The sequence below is a fragment of the Engystomops pustulosus genome, unplaced genomic scaffold (assembly GCF_040894005.1).
Source record: "Engystomops pustulosus unplaced genomic scaffold, aEngPut4.maternal MAT_SCAFFOLD_130, whole genome shotgun sequence".
In the NCBI taxonomy this organism is placed as follows: Eukaryota; Metazoa; Chordata; class Amphibia; order Anura; family Leptodactylidae; genus Engystomops; species Engystomops pustulosus.
In genome coordinates this window covers 287,573-311,203 of record NW_027285011.1, presented here as the reverse complement: position 1 = coordinate 311,203, position 23,631 = coordinate 287,573, and the positions used below count along the sequence as shown (strand labels likewise).

The 23,631-nt window shown below is 42.4% G+C and overlaps 1 long non-coding RNA gene across 2 annotated transcripts; it reads right to left on the bottom strand.

The window, feature by feature from the left end:
- Positions 1 to 11,248: 11,248 nt before the first annotated feature.
- Positions 11,249 to 23,587, bottom strand: LOC140108435 (uncharacterized). Of its 2 annotated transcripts, none has more exons than XR_011851062.1 (3): positions 23,463 to 23,587; positions 19,906 to 20,085; positions 11,249 to 11,527 (listed from the first exon to the last, which is right to left on the bottom strand). It is a non-coding gene; the product is annotated as an uncharacterized lncRNA (long non-coding RNA). The 2 variants fall into 2 exon arrangements; XR_011851061.1 differs by lacking the exon at positions 23,463 to 23,587 and adding an exon at positions 23,340 to 23,462.
- Positions 23,588 to 23,631: the final 44 nt, after the last annotated feature.

Here is a 23,631-nt window from a genome sequence, read left to right as displayed (position 1 = left end):
ATATACAGGACAGTATCTATACCATACACTATAACCCCTGGTATATTATATACAGGTCAGTATCTATACCATACACTATCCCCCCTGTATATTATATACAGGACAGTATCTATACCATACACTATACTCCCCCCTGTATATTATATACAGGACAGTATCTATACCATACACTATACCCCCCTGTATATTATATACAGGACAGTATCTATACCATACACTACCCCCCCTGTATATTATATACAGGACAGTATCTATACCATACACTATACTCCCTGTATATTATATACAGGACAGTATCTATACCATACACTATAACCCCTGGTATATTATATACAGGTCAGTATCTATACCATACACTATCCCCCCTGTATATTATATACAGGACAGTATCTATACCATACACTATACTCCCCCCTTTATATTATATACAGAACAGTATCTATACCATACACTATACTCCCCCCTGTATATAATATACAGGACAGTATCTATACCATACACTATACTCCCCCAGGTATATTATATACAGGACATTATCTATACCATACACTATACTCCCCCCTGGTATATTACATACAGGACAGTATCTATACCATACACTATACCCCCCCTGTATATTATATACAGGACAGTATCTATACCATACACTATACCCCCCTGTATATTATATACATGACAGTATCTATACCATACACTATACCCCCTGTATATTATATACATGACAGTATCTATACCATACACTATACCCCCCTGTATATTATATACAGGACAGTATCTATACCATACACTACCCCCCCTGTATATTATATACAGGACAGTATCTATACCATACACTATCCCCCCTGTATATTATATACATGACAGTATCTATACCATACACTATCCCCCCGGTATATTATATAGAGGACAGTATCTATACCATACACTATACTCCCCCCTGTATATTATATACAGGACATTATCTATACCATACACTATACTCCCCCCTGTATATTATATACAGGACAGTATCTATACCATACACTATACTCCCCCCTGTATATTATATACAGGACAGTATCTATACCATACACTATACTCCCCCCTGTATATTATATACAGGACAGTATCTATACCATACACTATACCCCCCCTGTATATTATATACAGGACAGTATCTATACCATACACTATACTCCCCCCTGTATATTATATACAGGACAGTATCTATACCATACACTATACTCCCCCCTGTATATTACATACAGGACAGTATCTATACCATACACTATACTCCCCCCTGTATATTATATACAGGACAGTATCTATACCATACACTATACTCCCCCCTGTATATTATATACAGGACAGTATCTATACCATACACTATACCCCCCGGTATATTACATACAGGACAGTATCTATACCATACACTATACTCCCCCGGTATATTATATAAAGGACAGTATCTATACCATACACTATACTCCCTGTATATTATATACAGGACAGTATCTATACCATACACTATACTCCCCCCTGTATATTATATACAGGACAGTATCTATACCATACACTATACTCCCCCCTGTATATTATATACAGGACAGTATCTATACCATACACTATACCCCCCCCCTGTATATTATATACAGGACAGTATCTATACCATACACTATACTCCCCCCTGTATATTATATACAGGACAGTATCTATACCATACACTATACCCCCCCTGTATATTATATACAGGACAGCATCTATACCATACACTATACTCCTCCCTGTATATTATATACAGGACAGTATCTATACCATACACTATCCCCCCTGTATATTATATAAAGGACATTATCTATACCATACACTATACTCCCTGTATATTATATACAGGACAGTATCTATACCATACACTATACTCCCCCTGTATATTATATACAGGACATTATCTATACCATACACTATACTCCCCCTGGTATATTATATACAGGACAGTATCTATACCATACACTACACTCCCCCCCTGTATATTATATACAGGACAGTATCTATACCATACACTATCCCCCCTGTATATTATATACAGGACAGTATCTATACCATACACTATACCCCCTGTATATTATATACAGGACAGTATCTATACCATACACTATCCCCCCCTGTATATTATATAAAGGACATTATCTATACCATACACTACCCCCCTGTATATTATATACAGGACAGTATCTATACCATACACTATACTCCCCCTGTATATTATATACATGACATTATCTTTACCATACACTATACCCCTGTATATTATATACAGGACAGTATCTATACCATACACTATACCCCCTGTATATTATATACAGGACAGTATCTATACCATACACTATACTCCTGGTATATTATATACAGGACATTATCTATACCATACACTATACTCCCCCCCGGTATATTATATACAGGACATTATCTATACCATACACTATCCCCCCTGTATATTATATACAGGACATTATCTTTACCATACACTATACCCCTGTATATTATATACAGGACAGTATCTATACCATACACTATACTCCTGGTATATTACATACAGGACAGTATCTATACCATACACTATACTCCCCCCGGTATATTACATACAGGACAGTATCTATACCATACACTATACTCCCCCCGGTATATTATATACAGGACATTATCTATACCATACACTATACTCCTCCCTGTATATTATATACAGGACAGTATCTATACCATACACTATACTCCCCCCTGTATATTACATACAGGACAGTATCTATACCATACACTATCCCCCTGTATATTATATAAAGGACATTATCTATACCATACACTACCCCCCCTGTATATTATATACAGGACAGTATCTATACCATACACTATACTCCCCCCTGTATATTATATACAGGTCAGTATCTATACCATACACTATACTCCCCCCTGTATATTATATACAGGACATTATCTATACCATACACTATACTCCCCCCCGGTATATTATATACAGGTCAGTATCTATACCATACATACCATACACTATACTCCCCCCGTTATATTATATACAGGACAGTATCTATACCATACACTACCCCCCCCCGGTATATTATATACAGGACACTATCTATACCATACACTATACTCCCTGTATTACATACAGGACAGTATCAATACCATACACTCCCCCCCCCGGTATATTATATACAGGACAGTATCTATACCATACACTATACTCCCCCCCGGTATATTATATACAGGACAGTATCTATACCATACACTATACTCCCCCCTGTATATTATATACAGGACAGTATCTATACCATACACTCCCCCCCCCCGGTATATTATATACAGGACACTATCTATACCATACACTATACTCCCTGTATATTATATACAGGACAGTATCTATACCATACACTATACTCCCCCCTGTATATTACATACAGGACAGTATCTATACCATACACTATCCCCCCTGTATATTATATAAAGGACATTATCTATACCATACACTACCCCCCCTGTATATTATATACAGGACAGTATCTATACCATACACTATACTCCCCCGGTATATTATATACAGGACAGTATCTATACCATACACTATACTCCCTGTATATATATACAGGACAGTATCTATACCATACACTATACTCCCCCCGGTATATTATATACAGGACAGTATCTATACCATACACTATACCCCTGTATATTATATACATGACAGTATCTATACCATACACTATACTCCCCCCCCGGTATATTATATACAGGACAGTATCTATACCATACACTACCCCCCCTGTATATTATATCCATGACATTATCTATACCATACGCTATCCCCCGGTATATTATATACAGGACAGTATCTATACCATACACTATACTCCTGGTATATTATATACAGGACAGTATCTATACCATACACTATACTCCTGGTATATTATATACAGGACAGTATCTATACCATACACTATACTCCCCCCGGTATATTATATACAGGACAGCATCTATACCATACACTATACCCCTGTATATTATATACAGGACATTATCTATACCATACACTATACCCCCTGTATATTATATACAGGACAGTATCTATACCATACACTATACTCCCCCCCGGTATATTATATACAGGACAGTATCTATACCATACACTATACCCCTGTATATTATATACAGGACAGTATCTATACCATACACTATACTCCCCCCCGGTATATTATATACAGGACAGTATCTATACCATACACTATACTCCCCCCCGGTATATTATATACAGGACAGTATCTATACCATACACTATACCCCCTGTATATTATATACAGGACAGTATCTATACCATACACTATACCCCTGGTATATTATATACAGGACAGTATCTATACCATACACTATACTCCCCCCCGGTATATTATATACAGGACAGTATCTATACCATACACTATACCCCCTGTATATTATATACAGGACACTATCTATACCATACACTATACTCCCCCCTGTATATTATATACAGGACAGTATCTATACCATACACTATACCCCTGGTATATTATATACAGGACAGTATCTATACCATACACTATCCCCCTGTATATTATATACAGGACAGTATCGTTACCATACACTATACTCCCCCCTGTATATTATATACAGGACATTATCTATACCATACACTATACTCCCTGTATATTATATACAGGACAGTATCTATACCATACACTATACTCCCCCCGGTATATTACATACAGGACAGTATCTATACCATACACTATACTCCCCCCTGTATATTACATACAGGACAGTATCTATACCATACACTATACTCCCCCCTGTATATTACATACAGGACAGTATCTATACCATACACTATACTCCCCCCTGTATTTTACATACAGGACAGTATCTATACCATACACTATACTCCCCCTGTATTTTACATACAGGACAGTATCTATTCCACACACTATACTCCCCCGGTATATTATATACAGGACATTATCTATACCATACACTATACTCCCCCCGGTATATTATATACAGGACAGTATCTATACCATACACTATACTCCCCCCGGTATATTATATACAGGACAGTATCTATACCATACACTATCCCCCCGGTATATTATATACAGGACAGTATCTATACCATACACTATACTCCTGGTATATTACATACAGGACAGTATCTATACCATACACTATACTCCCCCTGTATATTACATACAGGACAGTATCTATACCATACACTATACTCCCCCCTGTATATTATATACAGGACAGCATCTATACCATACACTATACTCCCCCCTGTATATTATATACAGGACAGCCTCTATACCATACACTATACTCCCCCCTGTATATTATATACAGGACAGTATCTATACCACACACTATACTCCCCCCGGTATATTATATACAGGACAGTATCTATACCATACACTATCCCCCCGGTATATTATATACAGGACAGTATCTATACCATACACTATACTCCCTGTATATTATATACAGGACAGTATCTATACCATACACTATACTCCCCCTGGTATATTATATACAGGTCAGTATCTATACCATACACTATACTCCTGTATATTATATACAGGACATTATCTATACCATACACTATACTCCCCCGGTATATTATATACAGGACAGTATCTATACCATACACTATACTCCCTGTATATTATATACATGACAGTATCTATACCATACACTATACTCCCCCGGTATATTATATACAGGACAGTATCTATACCATACACTATACTCCCCCGGTATATTATATACAGGACAGTATCTATACCACACACTATACTCCCCCGGTATATTATATACAGGACAGTATCTATACCACACACTATACTCCCCCCGGTATATTATATACAGGACAGTATCTATACCATACACTATCCCCCCTGTATATTATATACAGGACAGTATCTATACCATACACTATACCCCCTGTATATTATATACAGGACATTATCTATACCATACACTATACCCCCTGTATATTATATACAGGACAGTATCTATACCATACACTATACTCCCCCCGGTATATTATATACAGGACAGTATCTATACCATACACTATCCCCCCGGTATATTATATACAGGACAGTATCTATACCATACACTATACTCCCCCCTGTATATTATATACAGGACAGTATCTATACCATACACTATACCCCCCCCTGTATATTATATACAGGACAGTATCTATACCATACACTATCCCCCCTGTATATTATATACAGGACAGTATCTATACCATCAGGACAGTATCTATACCATACACTATACTCCCCCCTGTATATTATATACATGACAGTATCTATACCATACACTATACCCCCTGTATATTATATATATGACAGTATCTATACCATACACTATACTCCCCCCGGTATATTATATACAGGGCATTATCTATACCATACACTATACCCCTGTATATTATATACAGGACAGTATCTATACCATACACTATACCCCCTGTATATTATATACAGGACAATATCTATACCATACACTATCCCCCCGGTATATTATATACAGGACAGTATCTATACCATACACTATCCCCCCGGTATATTATATACAGGACAGTATCTATACCATACACTATACTCCCTGTATATTATATACAGGACAGTATCTATACCATACACTATACTCCCCCCCGGTATATTATATACAGGACAGTATCTATACCATACACTATACCCCCTGTATATTATATACAGGACAGTATCTATACCATACACTATACCCCCTGTATATTATATACAGGACAGTATCTATACCATACACTATACTCCCCCCCCCGGTATATTATATACAGGACAGTATCTATACCATACACTATACCCCCCTGTATATTATATACAGGACATTATCTATACCATACACTATACCCCCTGTATATTATATAAAGGACAGTATCTATACCATACACTATACTCCCTGTATATTATATACAGGACAGTATCTATACCATACACTATACTCCCTGTATATTATATACAGGACAGTATCTATACCATACACTATACTCCCCCCTGTATATTATATACAGGACAGTATCTATACCATACACTATACCCCCTGTATATTATATACAGGACATTATCTATACCATACACTATACCCCCTGTATATTATATACAGGACAGTATCTATACCATACACTATACCCCCTGTATATTATATACAGGACATTATCTATACCATACACTATACCCCTGGTATATTATATACAGGACAGTATCTATACCATACACTATACTCCCCCCCGGTATATTATATACAGGACAGTATCTATACCATACACTATACTCCCCCCTGTATATTATATACAGGACAGTATCTATACCATACACTATACTCCCCCCTGTATATTATATACAGGACAGTATCTATACCATACACTATCCCCCCTGTATATTATATACAGGACAGTATCTATACCATACACTATACTCCCCCCTGTATATTATATACATGACAGTATCTATACCATACACTATACTCCCCCCTGTATATTATATACATGACAGTATCTATACCATACACTATCCCCCCTGTATATTATATACAGGGCATTATCTATACAATACACTATACCCCTGTATATTATATACAGGACAGTATCTATACCATACACTACCCCCCCTGTATATTATATACAGGACAGTATCTATACCATACACTATACCCCCTGTATATTATATACAGGACAGTATCTATACCATACACTATACTCCCCCCCGGTATATTATATACAGGACAGTATCTATACCATACACTATACCCCCTGTATATTATATACAGGACAGTATCTATACCATACACTATACCCCCCCTGTATATTATATCCATGACATTATCTATACCATACGCTATCCCCCCGGTATATTATATACAGGGCATTATCTATACCATACACTATACCCCTGTATATTATATACAGGACAGTATCTATACCATACACTATACCCCCCTGTATATTATATACAGGACAGTATCTATACCATACACTATCCCCCCGGTATATTATATACAGGACAGTATCTATACCATACACTATACTCCCTGTATATTATATACAGGACAGTATCTATACCATACACTATACCCCCTGTATATTATATACATGACAGTATCTATACCATACACTATACTCCCCCCCGGTATATTATATACAGGACAGTATCTATACCATACACTATACCCCCTGTATATTATATACAGGACAGTATCTATACCATACACTATACTCCCCCCCGGTATATTATATACAGGACAGTATCTATACCATACACTATACTCCCCCCCGGTATATTATATACAGGACAGTATCTATACCATACACTATACTCCCCCCTGTATATTATATACAGGACAGTATCTATACCATACACTATACTCCCCCCCGGTATATTATATACAGGACAGCATCTATACCATACACTATACCCCCTGTATATTATATACAGGACAGTATCTATACCATACACTATACCCCCCGGTATATTATATACAGGACAGTATCTATACCATACACTATACTCCCCCCCGGTATATTATATACAGGACAGTATCTATACCATACACTATACTCCCCCCTGTATATTATATACAGGACAGTATCTATACCATACACTATACTCCCCCCGGTATATTATATACAGGACAGTATCTATACCATACACTATACTCCCCCCGGTATATTATATACAGGACAGTATCTATACCATACACTATACTCCCCCCCGGTATATTATATACAGGACAGTATCTATACCATACACTATACTCCCCCCCGGTATATTATATACAGGACAGTATCTATACCATACACTATCCCCCCTGTATATTATATACAGGACAGTATCTATACCATACACTATACTCCCCCCCGGTATATTATATACAGGACAGTATCTATACCATACACTATACCCCCTGTATATTATATACAGGACAGTATCTATACCATACACTATACTCACTGTATATTATATACAGGACATTATCTATACCATACACTATACTCCCCCCTGTATATTATATACAGGACAGTATCTATACCATACACTATACTCCCCCCCGGTATATTATATACAGGACAGTATCTATACCATACACTATCCCCCCGGTATATTATATACAGGACAGTATCTATACCATACACTATACCCCTGGTATATTATATACAGGACAGTATCTATACCATACACTATACTCCCCCCTGTATATTATATACAGGACAGTATCTATACCATACACTATACCCCCCCTGTATATTATATACAGGACAGTATCTATACCATACACTATACTCCCTGTATATTATATACAGGACAGTATCTATACCATACACTATCCCCCCCTGTATATTATATACAGGACAGTATCTATACCATACACTATACTCCCCCCTGTATATTATATACAGGACAATATCTATACCATACACTATACTCCCCCCTGTATATTATATACAGAACAGTATCTATACCATACACTATCCCCCCCTGTATATTATATACAGGACAGTATCTATACCATACACTATACTCCCCCCTGTATATTATATACAGGACAATATCTATACCATACACTATACTCCCCCCTGTATATTATATACAGAACAGTATCTATACCATACACTATACTCCCCCCCGGTATATTATATACAGAACAGTATCTATACCATACACTATACTCCCCCCTGTATATTATATACATGACAGTATCTATACCATACACTATACTCCCCCCCGGTATATTATATACAGGACAGTATCTATACCATACACTATACCCCCTGTATATTATATACAGGACAGTATCTATACCATACACTATACTCCTGGTATATTATATACAGGACAGTATCTATACCATACACTATACTCCCCCCCGGTATATTATATACAGGACAGTATCTATACCATACACTATACCCCCTGTATATTATATACAGGACAGTATCTATACCATACACTATACCCCCTGTATATTATATACAGGACAGTATCTATACCATACACTATACTCCCCCCTGGTATATTATATACAGGACAGTATCTATACCATACACTATACTCCCCCCTGGTATATTATATACAGGACAGTATCTATACCATACACTATACTCCCTGTATATTATATACAGGACAGTATCTATACCATACACTATACCCCCTGTATATTATATACAGGACATTATCTATACCATACACTATACTCCCCCCCGGTATATTATATACAGGACAGTATCTATACCATACACTATACCGCCTGTATATTATATACATGACAGTATCTATACCATACACTATACCCCCTGTATATTATATACAGGACAGTATCTATACCATACACTATACCCCCTGTATATTATATACAGGACAGTATCTATACCATACACTATACTCCCCCCTGTATATTATATACAGGACAGTATCTATACCATACACTATACCCCCTGTATATTATATACAGGACAGTATCTATACCATACACTATACCCCCTGTATATTATATACAGGACAGTATCTATACCATACACTATACCCCCTGTATATTATATACAGGACAGTATCTATACCATACACTATACTCCCCCCCGGTATATTATATACAGGACAGTATCTATACCATACACTATACTCCCCCCCGGTATATTATATACAGGACAGTATCTATACCATACACTATCCCCCCGGTATATTATATACAGGACAGTATCTATACCATACACTATACCCCTGGTATATTATATACAGGACAGTATCTATACCATACACTATACTCCCCCCCGGTATATTATATACAGGACAGTATCTATACCATACACTATACTCCCCCCTGTATATTATATACAGGACAGTATCTATACCATACACTATACTCCCCCCCGGTATATTATATACAGGACAGTATCTATACCATACACTATACTCCCCCCTGTATATTATATACAGGACAGTATCTATACCATACACTATACTCCCCCCTGTATATTATATACAGGACAGTATCTATACCATACACTATACCCCTGGTATATTATATACAGGACAGTATCTATACCATACACTATACTCCCCCCCGGTATATTATATACAGGACAGTATCTATACCATACACTACACAGGGCAGTAGCTATGCCCTCTAGGCAGTATGTATACCAGCAGGTACTTACCTCACCCCCATGGGTAGGTGGGCCAGCTTCTTGGCGGCAGACAGGTGCTCCAGCTGGAAGGGTTTCCTCTTCTCCTGAAACTCATGCGCCAGGCAGATCCTCCAGCCATGAGGGGGCACCCTGTACCCCTGGGCCGCCGCCTGGTACCGCTCCATCAGTCCCTGGGTGCTGTCCATAGCCGCGGCTGAGAGACGACTGTCACCGAGGAGGAAGAGCTGCAGGTGATGTGCGCGGCCGCCGTCACACCCCGAGGCCAAAGTCCTTCCTGAATTCCTGACACAAGAGATCAGAGACGGGTCACTGTCTGCACGTGTCTATGTATATATACCGTACCCTATAGCCTGCATGTGTGTGTATATACCGTACCCTATAGCCTGCATGTGTGTGTATATACCGTACCCTATAGCCTGCACGTGTCTATGTATATATACCTTATCCTATAGGCTGCACGTGTCTGTATGTATATATACCTTATCCTATAGCCTGTATGTGTCTGTGTATATACCGTACCCTATAGCCTGCATGCGTCTGTGTATATATACCGTACCCTATAGCCTGCATGTGTGTGTATATACCGTACCCTAAAGCCTGCATGTGTGTGTGTGTGTATATACCGTACCCTATAGCCTGCACGTGTCTATGTATATATACCTTATCCTATAGGCTGCACGTGTCTGTATGTATATACCGTACCCTATAGCCTGCACGTGTCTATGTATATATACCTTATCCTATAGGCTGCACGTGTCTGTATGTATATACCGTACCCTAAAGCCTGCATGTGTGTGTGTGTATATACCGTACCCTATAGCCTGCACGTGTCTATGTATATATACCTTATCCTATAGGCTGCACGTGTCTGTATGTATATACCGTACCCTATAGCCTGCACGTGTCTATGTATATATACCTTATCCTATAGGCTGCACGTGTATGTATATATACCATACCCTATAGCCAGCACGTGTGTATCTATATACCGTACCCTATAGCCTGCACATGTCTATGTATATATACCTTACCCTATAGCCTGCACGTGTCTGTGTGTATATACCGTACCCTATAGCCTGCACCTGTCTATATGCATATACCGTACCCTATAGCCTGCACGTGTCTGTATGTATATACGATGTACATACCGCCCCCTATACAGTGCAATGTATATACCATTCTCTATATGATGTACATACCACCCCCTATACAGTACAATGCACATGCCGCCCCCTATACAGTACAATGCACACACCGCCCCCTATACAGTACAATGCACATACCGCCCCCTATACACTGCAATGCATATACCATACACTATACGATGTACATACCGCCCCCTATACAGTACAATGCACACACCGCCCCCTATACAGTACAATGCACACGCCGCCCCCTATACAGTACAATGCACATGCTGCCCCCTATACAGTACAATGCACATGCTGCCCCCTATACAGTACAATGCACACACCGCCCCCTATACAGTACAATGCACACACCGTCCCCAATACAGAACAATGCACACACCGTCCCCTATACAGTACAATGCACACGCCGCCCCCTATACAGTACAATGCACACACCGTCCCCTATACAGTACAATGCACACGCCGCCCCCTATACAGTACAATGCACACGCCGCCCCCTATACAGTACAATGCATATACCATACACTATACGATGTACATACCGCCCCCTATAAAGTGCAATGTATATACCATATACTATACAATGTACATACCGCCCCCTATACAGTACAATGCACATGCCGCCCCCTATACAGTACAATGCACACACCGCCCCCTATACAGTACAATGCACATACCGCCCCCTATACACTGCAATGCATATACCATACACTATACGATGTACATACCGCCCCCTATACAGTACAATGCACATGCCGCCCTCTATACAGTACAATGCACACGCCGCCCCCTATACAGTACAATGCACACACCGCCCCCTATACAGTACAATGCACATGCCGCCCCCTATACAGTACAATGCACATGCTGCCCCCAATACAGAACAATGCACACACCGTCCCCTATACAGTACAATGCACACACCGCCCCCTATACAGTACAATGTACATGCCGCCCCCTATACAGTACAATGCACATGCCGCCCCCTATACAGTACAATGCACATGCCGCCCCCTATACAGTACAATGCACATGCTGCCCCCTATACAGTACAATGCACATGCTGCCCCCAATACAGAACAATGCACACACCGTCCCCTATACAGTACAATGCACACACCGCCCCCTATACAGTACAATGCACATGCCGCCCCCTATACAGTACAATGCACATGCTGCCCCCTATACAGTACAATGCACATGCTGCCCCCAATACAGAACAATGCACACACCGTCCCCTATACAGTACAATGCACACACCGTCCCCTATACAGTACAATGCACACACCGCCCCCTATACAGTACAATGTACATGCCGCCCCCTATACAGTACAATGCACATGCTGCCCCCAATACAGTACAATGCACACGCCGCCCCCTATACAGTACAATGCACACACCGCCCCCTATACAGTACAATGCACATGCCGCCCCCTATACAGTACAATGCACATGCTGCCCCCAATACAGAACAATGCACACACCGTCCCCTATACAGTACAATGCACACACCGCCCCCTATACAGTACAATGTACATGCCGTCCCCTATACAGTACAATGCACATGCCGCCCCCTATACAGTACAATGCATATACCATACACTATACGATGTACATACCGCCCCCTATACAGTGCAATGTATATACCATATACTATACAATGTACATACCGCCCCCTATACAGTACAATTTATATACCATACACTATACAATGTACATACCATACACTATACGATGTACATACCGCCCCCTATACAGTGCAATGTATATACCATACACTATACAATGTACATACCATACACTATACGAGGTATATACCGCCCCCTATACAGTGCAATGTATATACCATACACTATACAATGTACATACCATACACTATACGAGGTATATACCGCCCCCTACACAGTACAATGTATATACCATACACTATACAATGTACATACCATACACTATACGAGGTACATACCGCCCCCTATACAGTGCAATGTATATACCATACACTATACAATGTATATACCATACACTATACGAGGTACATACCGCCCCCTACACAGTACAATGCACATGCCGCCCCTATACAGTACAATGCACATACCATACACTATACAATGTACATACCATACACTATACAATGTACATACCGCCCCCTATACAGTGCAATGTATATACCATACACTATACAATGTACATACCGCACCCTATAAAGATACAATGTATATAGAAACCAGAGACAGGTCACTATATGTATACAATGTCTGCAGTAGAGTGACACTATAGATTATACGTGTCTCCGCTGAGATGTATGTGACACCCGGGCAGAGGTCGCCCGGCTGAGATGTTTGTATCCGGCCATAAAACAGCCCAGAGGTACAAAGGCCGTGCCTGGCGGAAAGCAGGGAACACGTCATGTCACGTGTGTGTGTCCCCCCCCGCATGTCACACGTGCCCCCCCCCCGCATGTCACCTGTGCCCCCCCCGCATGTCACCTGTGCCCCCCCCGCATGTCACCTGTGCCCCCCCCGCATGTCACCCGTGTCCACCCCATGTCACCCGTGTCCACCCCCCGCATGTCACCCGTGTCCCCCCCCGCATGTCACCCGTGTCCACCCCCCCGCATGTCACCTGTGCCCCCCCCGCATGTCACCCGTGTCCCCCCCCCGCATGTCACCCGTGTCCCCCCCCCGCATGTCACCCGTGTCCACCCCCCGCATGTCACCTGTGTCCCCCCCGCATGTCACCCGTGTCCACCCCCCCGCATGTCACCCGTGTCCCCCCCCCGCATGTCACCTGTGCCCCCCCCGCATGTCACCCGTGTCCCCCCCCGCATGTCACCTGTGCCCCCCCCGCATGTCACCTGTGCGCACCCCCCCGCATGTCACCTGTGCCCCCCCCGCATGTCACCTGTGCCCCCCCCCGCATGTCACCTGTGCCCCCCCCGCATGTCACCTGTGCCCCCCCCCGCATGTCACCTGTGTCCCCCCCCCCCCGCATGTCACCTGTGTCCCCCCCCCGCATGTCACCTGTGTCCCCCCCCCGCATGTCACCTGTGCCCCCCCCGCATGTCACCTGTGCCCCCCCCGCATGTCACCTGTCCCCCCCGCATGTCACCTGTCCCCCCCGCATGTCACCCGTGTCCCACCCCCCGCATGTCACGTGAACCCCTCCGCATGTCACCCCCGCTCATCCATCACACAGCACGAGACCATTGCTCATACAGGAGACCACCGCCCATACAGGAGACCACCGCCCATACAGGAGACCCCCGCCCATACAGGAGACCCCCGCCCATACAGGAGACCCCCGCCCACTTGGCTACTACACGCCCCCTTGTACTGAAGCCACTCCCTTACTGGCGTCAGTCGCCTCTCGCCACATTAATTATAAGACAGTTTTCCAATAGAAATCACAGGATGATCAATGACCTGATATTATCCTGTATAACAGGGAGCGGCGCAGGTCTACTAAGCTGTGCTACACGGAGCCACGTGCACATTACTCAGGGATTTATCATCAGTACACACTGCCCCAGCACCGGACCCAAACCGGAGCGACCAGTACCCAGCCCCAAATATAATCCAATTATCCAACAAGGTATGTGAGGAGCAGTACATACCGCAGCCCGAAATATACCGACACTGTACAACACACTACTATAATACTGCCCCCTATGTACAGGAATATAACTACTATAATACTGCCCCCTATGTACAAGAATATAACTACTATAATACTGCCCCCTATGTACAGGAATATAACTACTATAATACTGCCCCTATGTACAGGAATATAACTACTATAATACTGCCCCCTATGTACAGGAATATATCTACTATAATACTGTCCCCTATGTACAGGAATATAACTACTATAATACTGCCCCCTATGTACAGGAATATAACTACTATAATACTGCCCCCTATGTACAGGAATATAACTACTATAATACTGCCTCCTATGTACAGGAATATAACTACTATAATACTGCCCCCTATGTACAAGAATATAACTACTATAATACTGCCCCCTATGTACAAGAATATAACTACTATAATACTGCCCCCTATGTACAAGAATATAACTACTATAATACTGCCCTCTATGTACAGGAATATAACTACTATAATACTGTCCCCTATGTACAAGAATATAACTACTATAATACTGCCCCATATGTACAGGAATATAACTACTATAATACTGCCCCCTATGTACAAGAATATAACTACTATAATACTGCCTCCTATGTACAGGAATATAACTACTATAATACTGCCCCCTATGTACAGGAATATAACTACTATAATACTGTCCCCTATGTACAGGAATATAACTACTATAATACTGCCCCCTATGTACAAGAATATAACTACTATAATACTGCCCCCTATGTACAGGGATATAACTACTATAATACTGCCCCCTATGTACAAGAATATAACTACTATAATACTCCCCCCTATGTACAAGAATATAACTACTATAATACTGCCCCCTATGTACAGGAATATAACTACTATAATACTGCCCCCTATGTACAGGAATATAACTACTATAATACTGCCCCCTATGTACAAGAATATAACTACTATAATACTGCCCCCTATGTACAAGAATATAACTACTATAATACTGCCCCCTATGTACAAGAATATAACTACTATAATACTGCCCCCTATGTACAGGAATATAACTACTATAATATTGCCCCCTATGTACAAGAATATAACTACTATAATACTGCCCCCTATGTACAGGAATATAACTACTATAATACTGCTCCCTATGTACAAGAATATAACTACTATAATACTGCCTGCTATGTACAGGAATATAACTACTATAATACTGCCCCCTATGTACAAGAATATAACTACTATAATACTGCCCTCTATGTACAGGAATATAACTACTATAATACTGCCCCCTATGTACAGGAATATAACTACTATAACACTGCCCCCTATGTACAGGAATATAACTACTATAATACTGCCCCCTATGTACAGGAATATAACTACTATAATACTGCCCCCTATGTACAGGGATATAACTACTATAATACTGCCCCCTATGTACAAGAATATAACTACTATAATACTGCCCCCTATGTACAGGAATATAACTACTATAATACTGTCCCCTATGTACAGGAATATAACTACTATAATACTGCCCCCTATGTACAGGAATATAACTACTATAATACTGCCCCCTATGTACAAGAATATAACTACTATAATACTGCCCCCTATGTACAAGAATATAACTACTATAATACTGTCCCCTATGTACAAGAATATAACTACTATAATACTGTCCCCTATGTACAAGAATATAACTACTATAATACTGCCCCCTATGTACAGGGATATAACTACTATAATACTGCCCCCTATGTACAGGGATATAACTACTATAATACTGTCCCCTATGTACAGGAATATAACTACTATAATACTGCCCCCTGTGTACAGGATATAACTACTATAATACTGCCCCCTATGTACAAGAATATAACTACTATAATACTGCCCCCTATGTACAGGAATATAACTACTATAATACTGCCCCCTATGTACAGGAATATAACTACTATAATACTGCCCCCTATGTACAGGAATATAACTACTATAATACTGCCCCCTGTGTACAGGATATAACTACTATAATACTGCCCCCTATGTACAGGAATATAACTACTATAATACTGCCCCCTATGTACAGGGATATAACTACTATAATACTGCCCCCTATGTACAAGAATATAACTACTATAATACTGCCCCCTATGTACAAGAATATAACTACTATAATACTGCCCCCTATGTACAGGAATATAACTACTATAATACTGTCCCCTATGTACAGGAATATAACTACTATAATACTGCCTCCTATGTACAAGAATATAACTACTATAATACTGCCCCCTATGTACAAGAATATAACTACTATAATACTGCCCCCTATGTACAGGAATATAACTACTATAATACTGCCCCCTATGTACAGGAATATAACTACTATAATATTGCCCCCTATGTACAAGAATATAACTACTATAATACTGCCCCCTATGTACAAGAATATAACTACTATAATACTGCCCCCTATGTACAGGAATATAACTACTATAATACTGCCCCCTATGTACAGGAATATAACTACTATAATACTGCCTCCTATGTACAAGAATATAACTACTATAATACTGCCCCCTATGTACCAGAATATAACTACTATAATACTGCCCCCTATGTACAGGAATATAACTACTATAATACTGCCCCCTATGTACAGGGATATAACTACTATAATACTGCCCCCTATGTACAAGAATATAACTACTATAATACTGTCCCCTATGTACAGGAATATAACTACTATAATACTGCCCCCTATGTACAGGAATATATCTACTATAATACTGCCCCCTATGTACAGGAATATAACTGCTATAATACTGCCCCCTATGTACAGGAATATAACTACTATAATACTGCCCCCTATGTGCAAGAATATAACTGCTATAATACTGCCCCTATGTACAGGAATATACCTACTATAATACTGCCCCCTATGTACCGGAATATAACTACTATAATACTGCCCTCTATGTACAGGAATATAACTACTATAATACTGCCCCCTATGTACAAGAATATAACTACTATAATACTGCCCCTATGTACAGGGATATAACTACTATAATACTGCCCCCTATGTACAGGGATATAACTACTATAATACTGCCCCCTATGTACAGGAATATAACTACTATAATACTGCCCCCTATGTACAAGAATATAACTACTATAATACTGCCTCCTATGTACAAGAATATAACTACTATAATACCACCCCTATGTACAGGAATATAACTACTATAATACCACCCCTATGTACAGGAATATAACTACTATAATACTGTCCCATATGTACATGAATATAACTACTATAATACTGCCCCCTATGTACAGGAATATAACTACTATAATACTGCCCCCTATGTACAGGAATATAACTACTATAATACTGCCCCCTATGTACAGGAATATAACTACTATAATACTGCCCCCTATGTACAGGAATATAACTACTATAACACTGCCCCTATGTACAGGAATATAACTACTATAATACTGCCCCCTATGTACAGGAATATAACTACTATAATACTGCCCCCTATGTACAAGAATATAACTACTATAATACTGCCCCCTATGTACAGGAATATAACTACTATAATACTGCCCCCTATGTACAGGAATATAACTACTATAATACTGCCCCCTATGTACAGGAATATAACTACTATAATACTGCCCCCTGTGTACAGGATATAACTACTATAATACTGCCCCCTATGTACAGGAATATAACTACTATAATACTGCCTCCTATGTACAAGAATATAACTACTATAATACTGCCCCCTATGTACAGGGATATAACTACTATAATACTGCCCCATATCCTATGCATTACCCCTCTCCCGGGGTGACTCACGTGTTGGCACATATGATGGGGGCAGTCTTTGGCACATGTGGGGGGCTCCCGCGGACGTCCTGAGGTGGTGGCGCTCTCTCATGTAATGGGGAGTAGGATGCAGGACACGGGGAGGGCCACGTGCTTCATGCTTCATGGAGGCTGCGTCTCTCACAGGACACGGAGGATCCAGAGAATCTTCTAGAAGGGAAAAGTGGAAAGATTTGTATCCGTATAGAAGAGTCTCATCTCCTGATGTCAGGAAGGAGCATCTGTCTCCGACCTCTGCTGTCTTATCCTAATGGGGTTGTTACCTGAGCTCCTCTCCTCTCTGTCTGTCCTGTTACCTGAGCTCCTCTCCTCTCTGTCGGTCCTGTTACCTGAGCTCCTCTCCTCTCTGTCTGTCCTGTTACCTGAGCTCCTCTCCTCTCTGTCTGTCCTGTTACCTGAGCTCCTCTCCTCTCTGTCTGTCCTGTTACCTGAGCTCCTCTCCTCTCTGTCTGTCCTGTTACCTGAGCTCCTCTCCTCTCTGTCTGTCCTGTTACCTGAGCTCCTCTCCTCTCTGTCTGTCCTGTTACCTGAGCTCCTCTCCTCTCTGTCTGTCCTGTTACCTGAGCTCCTCTCCTCTCTGTCTGTCCTGTTACCTGAGCTCCTCTCCTCTCTGTCGGTCCTGTTACCTGAGCTCCTCTCCTCTCTGTCTGTGCTGTTACCTGAGCTCCTCTCCTCTCTGTCTGTCCTGTTACCTGAGCTCCTCTCCTCTCTGTCTGTCCTGTTACCTGAGCTCCTCTCCTCTCTGTCTGTCCTGTTACCTGAGCTCCTCTCCTCTCTGTCTGTCCTGTTACCTGAGCTCCTCTCCTCTCTGTCTGTCCTGTTACCTGAGCTCCTCTCCTCTCTGTCTGTCCTGTTACCTGAGCTCCTCTCCTCTCTGTCTGTCCTGTTACCTGAGCTCCTCTCCTCTCTGTCTGTCCTGTTACCTGAGCTCCTCTCCTCTCTGTCGGTCCTGTTACCTGAGCTCCTCTCCTCTCTGTCGGTCCTGTTACCTGAGCTCCTCTCCTCTCTGTCGGTCCTGTTACCTGAGCTCCTCTCCTCTCTGTCTGTCCTGTTACCTGAGCTCCTCTCCTCTCTGTCGGTCCTGTTACCTGAGCTCCTCTCCTCTCTGTCTGTCCTGTTACCTGAGCTCCTCTCCTCTCTGTCTGTCCTGTTACCTGAGCTCCTCTCCTCTCTGTCTGTCCTGTTACCTGAGCTCCTCTCCTCTCTGTCTGTCCTGTTACCTGAGCTCCTCTCCTCTCTGTCTGTCCTGTTACCTGAGCTCCTCTCCTTTCTGTCGGTCCTGTTACCTGAGCTCCTCTCCTCTCTGTCGGTCCTGTTACCTGAGCTCCTCTCCTCTCTGTCTGTCCTGTTACCTGAGCTCCTCTCTGTCTGTCCTGTTACCTGAGCTCCTCTCCTCTCTGTCTGTCCTGTTACCTGAGCTCCTCTCTGTCTGTCCTGTTACCTGAGCTCCTCTCTGTCTGTCCTGTTACCTGAGCTCCTCTCTGTCTGTCCTGTTACCTGAGCTCCTCTCTGTCTGTCCTGTTACCTGAGCTCCTCTCTGTCTGTCCTGTTACCTGAGCTCCTCTCTGTCTGTCCTGTTACCTGAGCTCCTCTCTGTCTGTCCTGTTACCTGAGCTCCTCTCCTCTCTGTCGGTCCTGTTACCTGAGCTCCTCTCCTCTCTGTCGGTCCTGTTACCTGAGCTCCTCTCCTCTCTGTCTGTCCTGTTACCTGAGCTCCTCTCCTCTCTGTCTGTCCTGTTACCTGAGCTCCTCTCCTCTCTGTCTGTCCTGTTACCTGAGCTCCTCTCCTCTCTGTCTGTCCTGTTACCTGAGCTCCTCTCCTCTCTGTCTGTCCTGTTACCTGAGCTCCTCTCCTCTCTGTCTGTCCTGTTACCTGAGCTCCTCTCCTCTCTGTCTGTCCTGTTACCTGAGCTCCTCTCCTCTCTGTCTGTCCTGTTACCTGAGCTCCTCTCCTCTCTGTCTGTCCTGTTACCTGAGCTCCTCTCCTCTCTGTCTGTCCTGTTACCTGAGCTCCTCTCCTCTCTGTCGGTCCTGTTACCTGAGCTCCTCTCCTCTCTGTCGGTCCTGTTACCTGAGCTCCTCTCCTCTCTGTCTGTCCTGTTACCTGAGCTCCTCTCTGTCGGTCCTGTTACCTGAGCTCCTCTCCTCTCTGTCTGTCCTGTTACCTGAGCTCCTCTCCTTTCTGTCTGTGCTGTTACCTGAGCTCCTCTCCTCTCTGTCGGTCCTGTTACCTGAGCTCCTCTCCTCTCTGTCGGTCCTGTTACCTGAGCTCCTCTCTGTCGGTCCTGTTACCTGAGCTCCTCTCCTCTCTGTCTGTCCTGTTACCTGAGCTCCTCTCCTCTCTGTCTGTCCTGTTACCTGAGCTCCTCTCCTCTCTGTCTGTCCTGTTACCTGAGCTCCTCTCCTCTCTGTCGGTCCTGTTACCTGAGCTCCTCTCTGTCGGTCCTGTTACCTGAGCTCCTCTCCTCTCTGTCTGTCCTGTTACCTGAGCTCCTCTCCTCTCTGTCTGTCCTGTTACCTGAGCTCCTCTCCTCTCTGTCTGTCCTGTTACCTGAGCTCCTCTCCTCTCTGTCTGTCCTGTTACCTGAGCTCCTCTCCTCTCTGTCGGTCCTGTTACCTGAGCTCCTCTCCGTCTGTCCTGTTACCTGAGCTCCTCTCCTCTCTGTCGGTCCTGTTACCTGAGCTCCTCTCCTCTCTGTCGGTCCTGTTACCTGAGCTCCTCTCCTCTCTGTCGGTCCTGTTACCTGAGCTCCTCTCCTCTCTGTCTGTCCTGTTACCTGAGCTCCTCTCCTCTCTGTCGGTCCTGTTACCTGAGCTCCTCTCCTCTCTGTCGGTCCTGTTACCTGAGCTCCTCTCCTCTCTGTCTGTCCTGTTACCTGAGCTCCTCTCCTCTCTGTCTGTCCTGTTACCTGAGCTCCTCTCCTCTCTGTCGGTCCTGTTACCTGAGCTCCTCTCCTCTCTGTCTGTCCTGTTACCTGAGCTCCTCTCCTCTCTGTCTGTCCTGTTACCTGAGCTCCTCTCCTCTCTGTCTGTCCTGTTACCTGAGCTCCTCTCCTCTCTGTCTGTCCTGTTACCTGAGCTCCTCTCCTCTCTGTCTGTCCTGTTACCTGAGCTCCTCTCCTCTCTGTCTGTCCTGTTACCTGAGCTCCTCTCCTCTCTGTCGGTCCTGTTACCTGAGCTCCTCTCCTCTCTGTCTGTCCTGTTACCTGAGCTCCTCTCCTCTCTGTCTGTCCTGTTACCTGAGCTCCTCTCCTCTCTGTCTGTCCTGTTACCTGAGCTCCTCTCCTCTCTGTCTGTCCTGTTACCTGAGCTCCTCTCCTCTCTGTCTGTCCTGTTACCTGAGCTCCTCTCCTCTCTGTCTGTCCTGTTACCTGAGCTCCTCTCCTCTCTGTCTGTCCTGTTACCTGAGCTCCTCTCCTCTCTGTCGGTCCTGTAGGGTCCTTCTTTTCCTCCTCGTATAATTACGTTTCAGATTCCGGTGAGAGGAGAAGGCACAGCTGTTCTGCCCCCTAGAGCTTCGGGCTTACCTGCTTATATTGTCCCGCTGCGGGCTTCATCTTCCGGATGTTTTCAGATTCAAACAACCGGCAACTTGGTCTTCACAAATATGGCGGACAGCTGCTTGTTAGGCCGTAAGGAGCGCATGCGCAGTATTGGAACCGTAGAGCGGGTAAGTGGGCGGTGCATGTTTACGCG